Genomic DNA, 14,568 nt, shown 5'->3' with positions numbered 1-14,568 from the left:
AAGCAATACCATTTACAATAGCCAACCATAAACGAAGATACTTGGAAGTGAACCTAACTAGAGACACAAAAGACCTGTACAAAGAAAATTACAGTAAAATTCTACAAGACACAATAAAAGATCTAAAGTAATGGGGAAATGTGCCCTGTTCATGGATAGGAAGATTCAATATTATGAAAATGACATTCTTATCAAAAGTAATCTACATGTTCAATGCAATCCCAATACAGATAACAAATTCATTTTTCACAAAATCGCAAGGGAAATTGCCAAATTTCTGGAGAGGAAATAGAATCTGAACAAGCAAAGCACTACTAAAAAAACAAAAATGAAGTGGAAGGCATAGCACTCCCTGATTTTAAAACCTACTATATAGTGTTAGTAACCAAACCAGCATGGAATAAGGGTACAATGACAGGTAGATAGACCAATGGAACACAATCAAGTGCCCAGAAATGGACCCATCAATCTATGGCCAACTGATAATCAAGAAGGAAATAAAACCTATCAAATGGGGAAATGACAACCTCTTCAACAAATATTGTTGGCACAACTGGACTGCTACCTGCAGAAAGCTGAAACAGGATCCACATCTCACATCATACACAAAAATCAACACAAGGTGGCCAGGAAGTAATGCCTAAATCATGAAGTTCATAAGAGAAAACTGGGACCAAGTTTAGAAGGCTTAGCCTATTATATAAAGAGACTACCAAATATAGCTTGAAATGCACATTATGGAAAGGATAAAATTAATCAATGGGACTTTCTAAAGATTAAATCTCTGTGCTCATCAAAACCTTTTTCTAAAAGGGTGAAAACAAAGCCTTTCAACCAGGAACAAACAATTGGCAACACCATCTCAGACAAGGCTCTCATAAGAAAAGTTTACAGAATACTCCTGGGTCTCCAGAAGAAAAAGATAACACAGCTATAAAATGGGCAAAAGACATGGAAAAACTTTTCAAAGAGGAAGACATTCAGGTGGCCAAAAGACACATGAAGAAATGCTCAAAATCACTGGCAATAAGAGAAATGCAAATAAAAACCATAATGAGATGCTATCTCATGCCAACAGCAGAAGCAATATTTCATAGGGCAGTAGGCAATAAATATTGGAGATGTGGAGAGGTGGGACTTTAAGATGGTACAACCACTCTGGAAGATAGTTTTGTGTTGCCTCAAAAAGCTGAACATAGAAACTCCAAACTACTAGGAATATATTCCAAGGAAATTAGAACTGAGACACAAACAGAGCTTTGTACACCAATGTTCATAACAGCATTATTCACCATCGCAAGAACACAGAAATAGCCCAAAAGTCCAACCACAACCTAATGGATTGAAAAATTGTGGTACATTCATACAATGGAATATTATCCAGCAATTAGGAGTAATGATTTTGAAAAATACTAAGTAACTTAGGAGAAGCTGGAGAGCTGAGTGAACTAACACAGTTTCATAAGGACAACGACGGCCTAAGACCATTATTGTAAAAATAGAAGGATAACTATTGAAACATGTATTGAACTTAAGGAGGAGAGGTGGGGGAGTGGAGGGGTGAAAATAGGTAGGGGCAAAACCACAGGGATGCACAGTGTGGTGGATGGAGGGAGAAGGGCAAAATGGGAAGGATCTGCGCAAAAAGATAGGGAAATGATGGGCAAGGTTCAATGGGGATTAATTTTATAAAATACAATGCATGAAACTTTTTTAAAAAAACAACACCCAAAACTCAGCACATAAAGCGCTTGAAATCAAATGTAGCCCACTGCCCTCCCACCCATTCCAACATGCTCTCCAAGGCTATGAATCTTTAAAGAAGCATACCTTGTCCCCATGGAACTGCAGATGATTTTGATCAAATAATGAGGCTTTTCATAGCTGAGATCTTTAGCCCTCACACCACTAGGGGTCCAACATGAAGATTTAAGGATCAGGTACTTGTCTTTAAATGTGGCCGTGCTCACTCAGAGTAAACTAGGTGGAGTGCAGGGGAAAGAAATGTTCAGGAGGATCAGCAGGACTTTTATAGTAGCATTAAGCAGCAGGAATGGAAATCAACACCACAGTAGCAGCAAAGTACGCAGGAATGTGCACTGCCAACCCAAAGGCTGTGCCTCCCCTCTCTGGTAGTTTGAATCAACTACTGGCTCCAAGGGAGAACGATAAGAGAATCTACTCCTGTATTATTTACAACCTCACAAAATTAGTGGAGGGTGTGCTATGGGTTAGTTACAACTTGACGGTAAGGAATGAGTTTGACGTTAAGAATAAATATTGTCAAGTTGTTTTTGAGTCATGACAGCCTCACCTGTGTCAGAGTGGAATTGAGTTCTGTAGAGTTTACAATAAATGGATCAGCAAGAGTTTCTTCTCAACAAAACCCCCCAAACCAGATTAGGTGCTGACTGGGGAACAGACTGCTATTAATGTGAAAATTCAAATTGAGGCTGAAGAAAATCAAAACAAGTTCACAAGAAACAAAATATAATCAGAAGTCTATCCCACCTGAACTTAATGCACAATATAATGAGGATAAAATTGATGCATGGGACCTTCTAAAGACTAAATCCATGTGTACAACAAAACTTTTTCCAACAGGGTGAAAAGAAAACCTACAGACTGGGAACAAACATTTGGTAATACCATCTCAGACAAGAGCCTTATAAGAAAAGTTTACAGACTACTCCTGGGCCTCTACAAGAAAAAGAATGGGCAAAATTTCAAAATGGGCAAAAGACATGGAAAGACTTTTCACAGAGGAAGATACTCAAATTGCAAACAGACACCTGAAGAAATGCTCCAAATCACTGGCAATAAGAGAGATGCAAATCAAAACTACAATGAGGTACAATCTCACTACAATAACAGTGGCAAAGTTTAACAGGGCAGCAAGTAATGAATGTTGGAGAGGATGTGGCAAGAAAGGGACTCTTATACATTGTTGGTGGAATTGTAAAATGGTACAACCACTCTGGAAGGCAGTTTAACGCTTCCTCAAACAGCTGAACACAGAAATTCCATATGACCCAGCTATTCTACTACTTGGAATATACCCTGAGAAAATGAGAACTGAGGCACAAATGGAGACTTGTACACCAGTGTTCATAGCAGTGTTATTCACTATCGCAAGAACATAGAAACAACCTATATGTCCAACCATAAATGAATGGATTGAGAAATTATGGTACATTCACACAATGGAATACTATGCAGCATGTAGGAGTAATGATTTTGTAAATTATTACCTAACTTGGGAGGGACTGGAGAGCATTATGCTGAGTAAACGAACTCAGTCCCATAAGGACAAATATTGTATAAAACCATTTTTGTAGAATGAGTATAAGGATCCAAGGGTGGGGGGGAGGGTGGAAGCAGAGGGATGAGGATGTGCAGTGGGAGGGAGAGGATTAATCATTGGGGTTGTACAACTTGATGGGTGAGGGGGTGATGGAAATTGGAAGAATTTCAGAAATCAAAAACCCTATGTACAAATAACTAATACTTTTTTTTTTTTAAAAAAGAGTAAATTTGAGGCATTGAATGTCAATGGTCTAAGACCAGATGAGTTGTGGGATTACATCATGGATATCAACCATGAAGAGAGCAGCAGATCATTACAAAGACAGAGAAGAAGGGAGGGGGGACCCAACCACAAATGGATAATAGAAAAAAAACTATGAGAACTGCACTAGAGCATTGAGGAGCCAAAAGAAAGGGAAGAGATGCTGAGGTGAAAATGTTATAAAGAGTTCAAAGGATAGCTTGAGAAGACAAAGTAAAGTATAATGGAATGTGTAGACAGCTGGAATTAGAGAATAAAGAAGGAAGAAGAACTTGCTCAGTATTTCTAAAGCTGAAAGAACTACAAATCCAAGCCTCAAGTTTCAATACTGAGAGATGCTATGAACAAAATCTTGAATGAGCAAAAGATAGAGAGAATACACAGAGTCACTGTTCCAAAAAGAATTAACTAACACTGGAAAATTTCAGGAAGTACCATATGAGCAAGAGCCAATGGTAATGAAAGAAGAAGTTGAAACTGCACTGAAGGCATAGGCAAAAAATAATGCCCCAGGAATTGATGGGATACCAATTGATATGTTTCAACATGTCAGCCCTGGGTATGCTCACCAGTCTATTCCAGGAAATTTTGAGCACAGCTGTCTGGCCAACTGTTTGGAAGAGATCCATATTTACTCCTATTTCCAAGAAAAGTGATCTATGAAAATGTGGAAAATAACAAACAAGCACATCAACACAGAACTGCCTGAAGTGCAGGCTAGATTTAGAAGAGGCTGTGGCACTAGGGATATTACAGCTAATGTTAGATGGATCTTGGCTGAAAGCAGAGAAATGTCAGTGTTTCATTGATTATGCAAAGGCGTTTGACTGTGTGGATCACAACAAACTGTGGCTGACTCTGAGAAGAATGAGAATCCCAGAACACTTAACTGTGATTATGTGAAACCTATATTTGGACCAGGAGGCAGTCATCAGAACAGAGCAAGGAAACAATGAATGGTTCAAAATTGGGAAGGGTGTGTGTCAAGGATGTGCCCTATCTCCATATCTTTTCAAAGTATATGTGGAACAGAGTATTTGCCAGGCTGAGCTCTATGAGGAGAAATGTGGCATAAGGATTGGAGGTATGTTGCAGCCTGGGTGTAAAGTATATTAATAATTAATAACAAGACAAATCACCAAGAATGTATAAGTAAACAGAGTGAAAAAGCAGGGACAGAGCAAGTCCTGAACAACTGAAGCACCACAAGCCACACTTCTCTGTGTACTTATTGAGATTCAGGGGAAGCAAATCATAAAAGAGAATTCTCAGGGAAAACGCCATCTTTACAAACTTGGATTTTGGTGGAAAACCTGCAAGAACAGATGAGGCAGGGCCTGGCCGGGGCTAGCAAACCAGCCGCCCCACCCCCTTTTCCTTCAAATCGCAGACACAGAACTACAGCTCCCAGAGGTCTGTGGGGAAACGACATGGTTAAAAACTTGGATTTTGGTGGGAAACCTGTGAGGACAGATGAGGGAGGGCCAGGCCAGGGCTTGCGACCCAGCTGCCCCACCCCCTCTTCCTTCAAATCGCAGGTACAGAACTACAGCTCCCAGAGGTCTGGGGGGAAACGCCATCTTTAAAAACGTGGATTTTGGTGGCAAATCTGCGAGGACAGATGAGGGAGGGCCTGGCCGGGGCTTGCACACCAGCCGCCCCACCCCCTTGTCCTTCAAATTGCAGGTACAGGACTACAGCTCCCAGAGGTCTGGGGCAAAACGCCATCTTTACAAACTTGGATTTTGGTGGAAATCTGGGAGTACGGTTGAGGGAGGGCCAGGCCAGGGCTTGCGACCCAGCCACCCCTCTTCCAGCCACCTCTCTTCCTTCAAATCGCAGGTATAGAACTACAACTCCCAGAGGTCTGGGGGGAAACGCCATCTTTACAAACTTGGATTTTGTTGAAAATTTGGGAGTACAGTCAAGGGAAGGCCGGGCCAGGACTTGTAACCCAGCCACCCCCCACCCATTCCTTCAAATTGTAGGTATAGAACTACAGCTCCCAGAGGTCTGGGGGGAAACGTCCTCTTTACAAACTTGGATTTTGGTGAGAAATCTGCAAGGAAAGTTGAGGGAGGGTCAGGCCAGGGATTGTGCCCCGGTCTGGGGGGATACACCATCTTTAAAAACTTGGATTTTGCAGGGAAATCTGTGAGGACAGTCGAGGGAGGGTCGGGCCAAGGCTTGGATCCAGCCGCCCAACTCCCTCTTCCTTCAAATCACAGGTACAGAACTACAGCTCCCAGAGGTCTGGGGGAAACACTATCTTTACAAACTTGGATTTTGGTGGGAAATCTGCGAAGACAATCGAGGGAGGGCTGGGCCAGGACTTGCGACCCAGCCGCCCCATCTACCTTCCTCCAAATCGCAGGTACAGAACTACAGCTCCCACAGGTCTCAGGAAAAGCCAGGTTTAAAAACTTGGATTTTAGTGGAAAATCTGCAAGGACAGTTGAGGGAGGGCCAGGCCAGGGCTTGCGACCTAGCCGCCCCACCCCCTCTTCCTTCAAATTGCAGGTACAGAACTACAGCTCCCAGAGATCTGTGGGGAACGCCATGTTTAAAACTTGGATTTTGGCAGGAAATCTGCAAAGACAGTCGAGGGAGGGCCAGGCCAGGACTTATACCCCAGCCGCCCCACACTTCTTCCTTTAAATTGCAGGTACAGCTTGATGAAATATGTTTACGGCATTGAAGTCTATGGGGGAGAGAATAGTCTAAAAGTATTATATTTTAGGGCATTATTTTTATCGTAGGAGTACGCAATGAGGGTTGCAGAGTGGATTATATTTGGGGGTAGGGCGTGGGGTTTGGGGAGGTGCGGGGGTATTGTGTACCAATGAGGGAGTTTTGCTTTTCAAGGAGAGGAGCAAACGGGGGGGGGGGGGGGGGGGGGGGGGGTTTGTGCGGGGAGAAGGGTGCAACAATGAATGAATGGAATTCCAGAATCTCTGTAGATGTTCATTGAAATGAAAAATAAACAAACTAAATTAATAAAAAAAAAATTGCAGGTACAGAATTACAGCTCCCAGAGGTCTGGGGGGAAACGTCCTCTTTATAAACTTGGATTTTGGTGGGAAATATGCGAGGACAGTCGAGGGAGGGCCGGGCCAGGGTTGCAACCCAGCCGCCCCACCCCCTCTTCCTTCAAATCACAGACACAGAACTAGAGCTCCCTGAGGTCTATGGGGGAACACCATATTTACAAACTTGAATTTTGGTGGGAAATCTGCGAGGGCAGTCTAGAGAGGGCCGGGTGAGGGCTTGCAACCCAGCCGCCCCACCCACTCTTCCTTCCAATCACAGGTACGGAACTACAGCTCCCAGAGGTCTGGGGGGAAATGCCATGTTTCAAAACCTGGATTTTGGTGGGAAATCTGTGAGGACCATTGAGGGAGGGCAGGACCAGCGCTTGCAACCCAGCTGCCCTACCCCCTCTTCCTTCAAATCGCAAGTACACAACTACAGCTCCCAGAGGTCTGGGGGAAATGCCATGTTTAAAAATTTGGATTTTGGTGGAAATCTGCAAGGACAGTTGAGGGAGGGTAGGGCCAGGGATTGTGCCCTGGTCTGGTGGGATACACCATCTTTAAAAACTTGGATTTTGCGGGGAAATCTGTGAGGACAGTCGAGGGAGGGCTGGGCCAGGGCTTGCCACCCAGCCGCCCCAACTCCCTTCCTTCAAACCGCAAGTACAGAACTACAGCTCCCAGAGGTATCGGGGAAATGCCATGTTTAAAACCGTGGATTTTGGTTGGAAATCTGCGAGGACACTCGAGGGAGGGCCAGGCCAGGGCTTGCCACCCAGCCACCCAACACCCTCTTCCTTCAAATCGCAGTACAGAACTACAGCTCTCAGAGGTCTGGGGGGGGGGTAAACACCATCTTTACAAACTTGGATTTTGGTGGGAAATCTGCGAAGGCAGTCGAGGGAGGGCCTGGGCAGGACTTGCGACCCATCCGCCCCAACTCCCTTCCTTCAAATTGCAGATACAGAACTACAGTTCCCAGAAGTCTAGGGGAAACGTAGTGTTTAAAAACTTGGGTTTTAATGGGAAATCTGCGAGGACAGTCAAGGCAGGGCCAGGCCAGGGGTTGCGACCCAGCGGCCCCACCCTCTCTTCTTTCAAATCGCTGGTACAGAACTACAGCTCACAGAGGTCTGTGGGGAAACACCATCTTTTAAAACGTGGATTTTGGTGGTAAATCTGTGTGGACAGTCGAGGGAGGGCCAGGCCAGGGCTTGAGCCCCTGCTGCCCCACCTCCTCTTTCTTCAAATCGCAGGTACAGAGCTACAGCTCCCAGAGGTCTGGGGGAAACGCCATTTTATAAGCTTGGATTTTGGTGGGAAATCTGGGAGGACAGTCGAGGGAGGACCAGGCCAGGGCTTGCGACCCAGCAGCCCCACCCTGTCGTCCTTCAATTCGCAAGCACAGAAATACAGCACCCAAAGTTCTGTGGGCAAACGCCATCTTTACAAACTTGTGTTTTGGTGGGAAATCTCTGAGGACAGTTGAGGGAGGGCCGGCCCAGGGCTTGCGACCCAGCCACCCAACACCCTCTTTCTTCAAATCTCAGGTACAGAACTACAGCTCCCAGAGTTCTGGGGGCAAATGCCATCTTTAAAAACTTGGGATTTTGGTGGGAAATCTGTGAGGACAGTTGAGTGCTGCATGGGCCAGGGCTTGCGATCCAGCCACCCCACTCCCTCTTCCTTCAAATCGCAGGTACAGAACTACAGCTACCAGAGGTCTGAGGGGAATGCCATATTTAAAAACCTGGATTTTGGTTGCCAATCTTCGAGGACAGTTGAGCGAAGACTGGGCCAGGGCTTGAGACCCAGCCACGCCACCCCCTCTTCCTTCAATTCGCAGGTACAGAACTACACATCCCCCAAACGTCTGTGGGGAAACACCATCTTTAAAAACTTGGATTTGCGTGGGAAATCTGCGAGGACAGTCAAGGGAAGGGCATGCCATGGCTTGCGAACCAGCCACCCCACCCCCTCTTCCTTCAAATCACAGGTACAGAACTACAGCTCCCAGAGGTCTGGGGGGAAACACCATCTTTAAAAACTTGGATTTTGTTGGGAAATCTGCAAGGACAGTTGAGAGAGGGCTGGGCCAGAGCTTGAGACCCAGCTGCTCTCATTTGGAGGAAGACAATCATATATACCAAATCTATTAGATTTATCAATCTCCCCTAAAATACTCATGTACCATTGAGGATTAAGTTACGTGCCAAAACAAACCGGTTTCTGGCCGGACCATGTGGGGTCCACTAACTCAGACAACACAGAGTTCCTGAGCATCTCCAAAGGGTGGGTAAGCAATTTCAAAAAGCAAACAACAAACTTCCTCCTTCATTATTTAGGTTCCCCCGAAACCCTCCCCACATGTATCAGTGTATGCTTCTTCCCTCCCCACTCACGCAAGCTTTGGAGTGTGCATGCACCCTATACGCACCTGCACTTGTTCCTGCCCAACGTCCTCCTGGAGCAGTGACATCAAATAAAAAACCAGCTACCAGCTCAGACACAAAACACTCTGCCACACCAATGACCTGTAGAAAGCAGAGTGCTTCATTTTTCCCACAAGTCCAAAGCAAGATACCACCCCCCCCAAAGACACAGTAGTAATGGATTTCCTGAAGCCAGAAAGCCTGATAGAACTCTCTGACACAGAATTTAAAAGAACAATGATGGAATATTTTCAATGGATGAAAAAGAAATTTGATGAATTACAGGACAGTGCTAGCAAAAATCAGGAGGAGCTTAAAAAAAAATCCAAAACAATGCAGAGAAAACAAATGAGGCATTAGAGGCACTGGAAACACAAGAAACTGTGATTCAAAATATGAAATATCAGGTTTCTGATGCTGTCAACATGATGGAGGGACATACAAATAGAGGTATAGAGATGGAAAACAGAATCAGTGAAATGAAAGATAGAATGGTCACCACAGATCTGACCAAGAAAAAAGCAGAATCAAAAAAGAAGGAAACAGAAGAAAACTTAAGAATGCAATTAAAAGAAATAACATCCAGAATGGGAAGAAGCAAGTAAAGGCACTGAAAAAGTCGTGGAAAAATTACTAGAGGAAAACTTTACAGGCATAATGAAGAATGACACAATATATATTCAAGAATCTGAGTGAACACCATATAGATTAGACCCTTAAAGAATAACACCAGGGCATATCATTGTCAAATTTGATAGAAACAAAGATAAGAAGAGAATACTAAAAGCAACGAGAGAGAAACAAAGAGTAACCTACAAAGAAGAACAGATAAAATTAAGTGCTGATTTCTCAGAAGAAACCATAAGAGCAAGAAGACAATGGAATGACATCTGTCGAACACTTAGAGAACACAACTTTCAACCAAGAATACTTTATACTGCAAAACTGTCCGTCAAGTACGAAGGAGAGATCAAAATATTCCCAGAAATAAAGAACCTAAAGGAGTTAATAAAACCAAGACCAGCCTTACAGGAAACACTGAGAGACGTCCTTCATACAGAGATGCCACAGAAAACAGGATGGACCAAAGTAACTAGCAACAATACCAAAAAGAATTGAACAAAATGACAGCAATAAAACCCTACCTCTCAATAATTACACTGAATGTGAATGGTTTAAATGCACCACTGAAGAGAAAAAGAGTAGCAGATTGGATAAAAAACCCAAAATCCGTCAATATGTTGTCTACAAGAGACACACCTGAAAAATGAAGATAAAACAAGACTAAAAATAAAAGGATGGGGAAAAATATACCAAGCAAATGGCAACCAAAAAAAAAAGCAGGAGTAGTGATACTAATGTCTGATAAAATAAATTTCAATGCAAAAACCATCACAAAGGACAAAGAAGGTCACTATATAATGCTCAAAGGGTCAATAGAACAAGAGGATATACCAATATTGAATATCTATGCACCAAATGAAAGACCTGCAAAATATATAGAACACACATTAAGAAAATTGTAAAGGGAACTAGACAACACTACTATAGTACTTGGAGACTTCATTATACCCCTTTCACGAAAAGATAGAACTAGAAAAAAGAATCTCAACAAAATACTCAAGAATAATACTACACAATTAACCAACTCGATCTCCTAGATATTTACAGGCTGACTGGAAGAGGTCTATATTTGTTCCCATCCCAAAGAAGGGCGACCCAACTGAGTGTGGAAACTACAGAACAATATCATTGATTTCACATGCAAGCAAGATTCTACTGAATATTATCCAAAAACGACTGGAACAGTACATCAGCAGAGAACTGCCAGAAGTCCAGGCTGGGTTCTGAAGGGGTCGTGGTACTAGGGATATTGTTGCTGATGTTAGATGGATCTTAGCTGAAAGCAGAGAATAACAGAAGAATGTCTATCTGTGTTTCATTGATTATGCAAAGGCATTTGACTGTGTGGATCATAACAAACTGTGGCTGACTCTGAGAAGAATGGGAATCCCAGAACATTTAATCGTGCTAATGCGAAACCTATACTTGGACCAAGAGGCAGTAGTCAGAACAGAGCAGGGTAACACTGCATGGTTCAAAATTGGGAAGGGTGTATGCCAGGGATGCATCCTGTCTCCATCCCTTTTCAACATGTATGCAGAGCAGATTATCCGAGAGGCTGGGCTCTATGAGGAAAAGCGTGGCATTAGGATTGGTGGACGATCTATCAACAATCTGCGTTATGCAGATGACACAACCCTGCTCGCTGAAACTGAGGAGGACCTCATGCACTTACTGCAGAGGGTCAAGGACTGCAGCCTTCAATATGGACTGAGGCTCAATGTCAAGAAGACAAAAATTCTCACCACTGGACCAATTGGTAGCATCAGGATGGATGGTGAAGAGATTGAGATTGTTCACAGCTTCAGTTTGCTCGGCTCCACAGTCAGCACTCTTGGCACCAGTAGCCAGGAAATAAAAAAAAAAGTATTGCAATGGGAAAGTCTGTGGTTAGGGACCTCTCTAAAGGACTCAAGAGCAACGGTGTCTCTCTGGAGACTAAGGGGCGCCTGATACAGGCCATGGTTCTTGCAATCACTTGTTATGCATCAGAGAATTGGACAATGACTAGGGAGGATAGAAGGAGAATTGATGCCTTTGAGCTGTGGTGCTGGAGAAGAGTATTGAATGTACCATGGACTGCCAAGAAAACTAACAGATTCATAGTAGAGAGGATTAAACCAGGCTGTTCCTTGGAGGCAAGGATTCTGGGGCTTCGCCTGACATACTTTGGACATGTTGTAAGGAGAGACAGGTGTCTGGAGAGGGACATCATGCTGGGCAGAGTGGAGGGAAAGCGCAGGAGGGGAAGTCCCTCTATGAGGTGGATTGATTCAGTGACTGGGGTAATCGGGATGGATGTGTCAGAGGCAATGAGATTGGCACAGGATAGAGCAGGGTTTAGGGCTGTTGTACATAGGATCGCTTTGAGTCACAAGCGACTCAACAGCACATAACAACAACACAATAATGCACCCCCAAAAAGCACAATATGCCTTCTTTTGCAATGTGCATGAAACGTTCTCCAGAATAGATCACATTCTAGGTCACACAGGAAGCATCAACAAATTAAAAACACATAGAAATTATACAAAGTATCTTTTCAGATCACAACACCACAAAATTAGAAATTAATAACAAGAGAATAAAGGAGAAAAATCATACATTTGGAAGTTGAACAACAACTTGGTTGAACATGACTAGGTACAAGAAGAAATAAAAAATGAAATTAAAAATTATCTTGAAACAAATGACAATGAAGACACTACTTTCCAAAACTTCTGGGAAACAGCCAAAGCAGTAATCAGAGGTCAATTTATAGGAATAAGCAAACACATCAAAAGGCAGGAAAAATTGACTATTGACTCTCTAACCCAATATCTCCAACAAATTGAAAAAGAACAGCAAGAAAACCCAACACCCTCTATAAAAACTGAAATTATAAAAATTAGAGTAGAGACAAATGAAATAGAAAACCAAAAAACAATTGCAACAATCAACAAAACTAGGAATTGGTTCTTTGAAAAGGTCAATAAAATTGACAAACCATTAGCAAAACTCACAAAAGAAAAGCAGGAGAAGACACAAATAATCTGAATAAGAGATGAATCAGGCAACATCACAACAGAACCAACTAAAATAAAATAGGTAACAGTAGAATATTATGAAAAACTATACTCAAACAAATTTGAAAACCTAGAGGAAATGGACTATTACTTAGAAATGAACAACCTACCTAAACTGACACAAATCGAAATTGAACATCGGAAGAGACCAATAACAAAAGAAGAAATTGAAAAGGTAATACAACAACTTCCAACCAAAAAAAGTCCTGGGCCAAATGGATTTACAAGTTAATTTTATGAAACATTCAGAGAAGAACTGTCACCAAATGTACATAAACTAATTCAGAAAATAGAAGAAGATGGGATTCTCCCAGACTCATTCTATGAAGCAAACATATCCTTGATACCAAAGCCAGGAAAGGACACCATCAAAATAGAACAATATAGGCCAATATCTCTTATGAACATAAATGCAAAAATCCTGAATAAAATATTGACCAACACAATCCAGTGATACATAAAAAAAATAATCCATCATGACCAAGTGGGATAGGTATGCAAGGATGGTTCAAGATAAGGAAAACAATTAATGTAATTCATCATCTTAACAAAGCAAAGAACAAGAACCACATGATCCTATCAATGGGTGCAGAAAAGGCTTTTGACAAAATCCAACACCCTTTCCTGATGAAAACACTCAACAAAATAGGACTAGAGGGGAACTTCTTCAATATAGTTAAAAATATTTATGAAAACCTGAGAGCCAACATTGTTCTTAATGGAGAGAAGTTAAAGGCATTCCCTTTAAGAACAGGAACTAGGCAAGGATACCCATTATCTCCTCTCTTATTCAATATTATATTGGAAGTCTTAGCGATAATAATAAGACAAGAAAAAACATAGAAGGCATACAAATTGGCAAAGAGGAGGTAAAATTATCCCTCTATGCTGATGACATGATAGTATACTTAGAAAATCCTAAAAACTCAGCAAGAAAACTATTGGACATAGTAGACGAATTTAGCAAAGTGGCAGGATACAAGATCAACATACAAAATTTCTCTACAGTGACAAAGAGAATATAGAGCTGGAGCTAAGAAAAGCAATCCCCTTCACAATAGCTAATAACAAGATAAAATATTGGGGAGTAAATATAACTAGAAGCACAAAGGATCTATTCAAAGAAAATTACAAAACATTACTACAAGAAACAAAAAGAGACCTTGAGAAGTGGAAGAATATCCCTTGCTTATGGATAGGGAGACTCAATGTTGTAAAAATGGCAATACTACCAAAGGCAATTTACACATTCAATGCAATCTCAATACAAATACCAATCCCATTCTTCAACGAGAAGGAATAGGCAATCTCCAGATTTATTTGGAATAGAAAGAAGCCCCGAATAAGCAAAGCACTCCTTAAAAATAGAAGGTAGGAGGCATCTTACTCCCTGATTTCAAATCCTACTACACTGCCCTGGTGGTTAAGACAGCATAGTACTGGTACAATGAGAGACACATAGATCATTGGAATAGAATTGAGAACCCGGAGATCAGCCCCTCTATCTATGGTCAACTGATTTTTGACAAGGAGATGAAATCAGTTAGGTGGGGAAATGACAGCCTTTTAACAAATGGTGCTGGCAAAATTGGGACAGTAGCTGCATAAAAATTAAACAAGATCCACACCTCACCCCATATACAAAACAACTCAAGGTCGATCATGGACCTAGGACTAAAACCAAACACTATAAACTTCATTCAAGAAAAGCTTGGAAGAACGTTAGTAGTCCTAATCCACAACATAAAGAGTCTTCCAAGAATCCTGAAAAATTTACAACCAGGAGAAGATAAAATAGATGAATGGGACCTTCTAAGAATCAAATCCCTATGCACACCCAAAAACTT

Source organism: Elephantulus edwardii, unplaced genomic scaffold, assembly GCF_000299155.1.
Source record: "Elephantulus edwardii isolate Elephantulus edwardi_28Jun2011 unplaced genomic scaffold, EleEdw1.0 scaffold00310, whole genome shotgun sequence".
NCBI classification, from domain to species: domain Eukaryota; kingdom Metazoa; phylum Chordata; class Mammalia; order Macroscelidea; family Macroscelididae; genus Elephantulus; species Elephantulus edwardii.
This window is presented reverse-complemented; position numbering follows the sequence as displayed.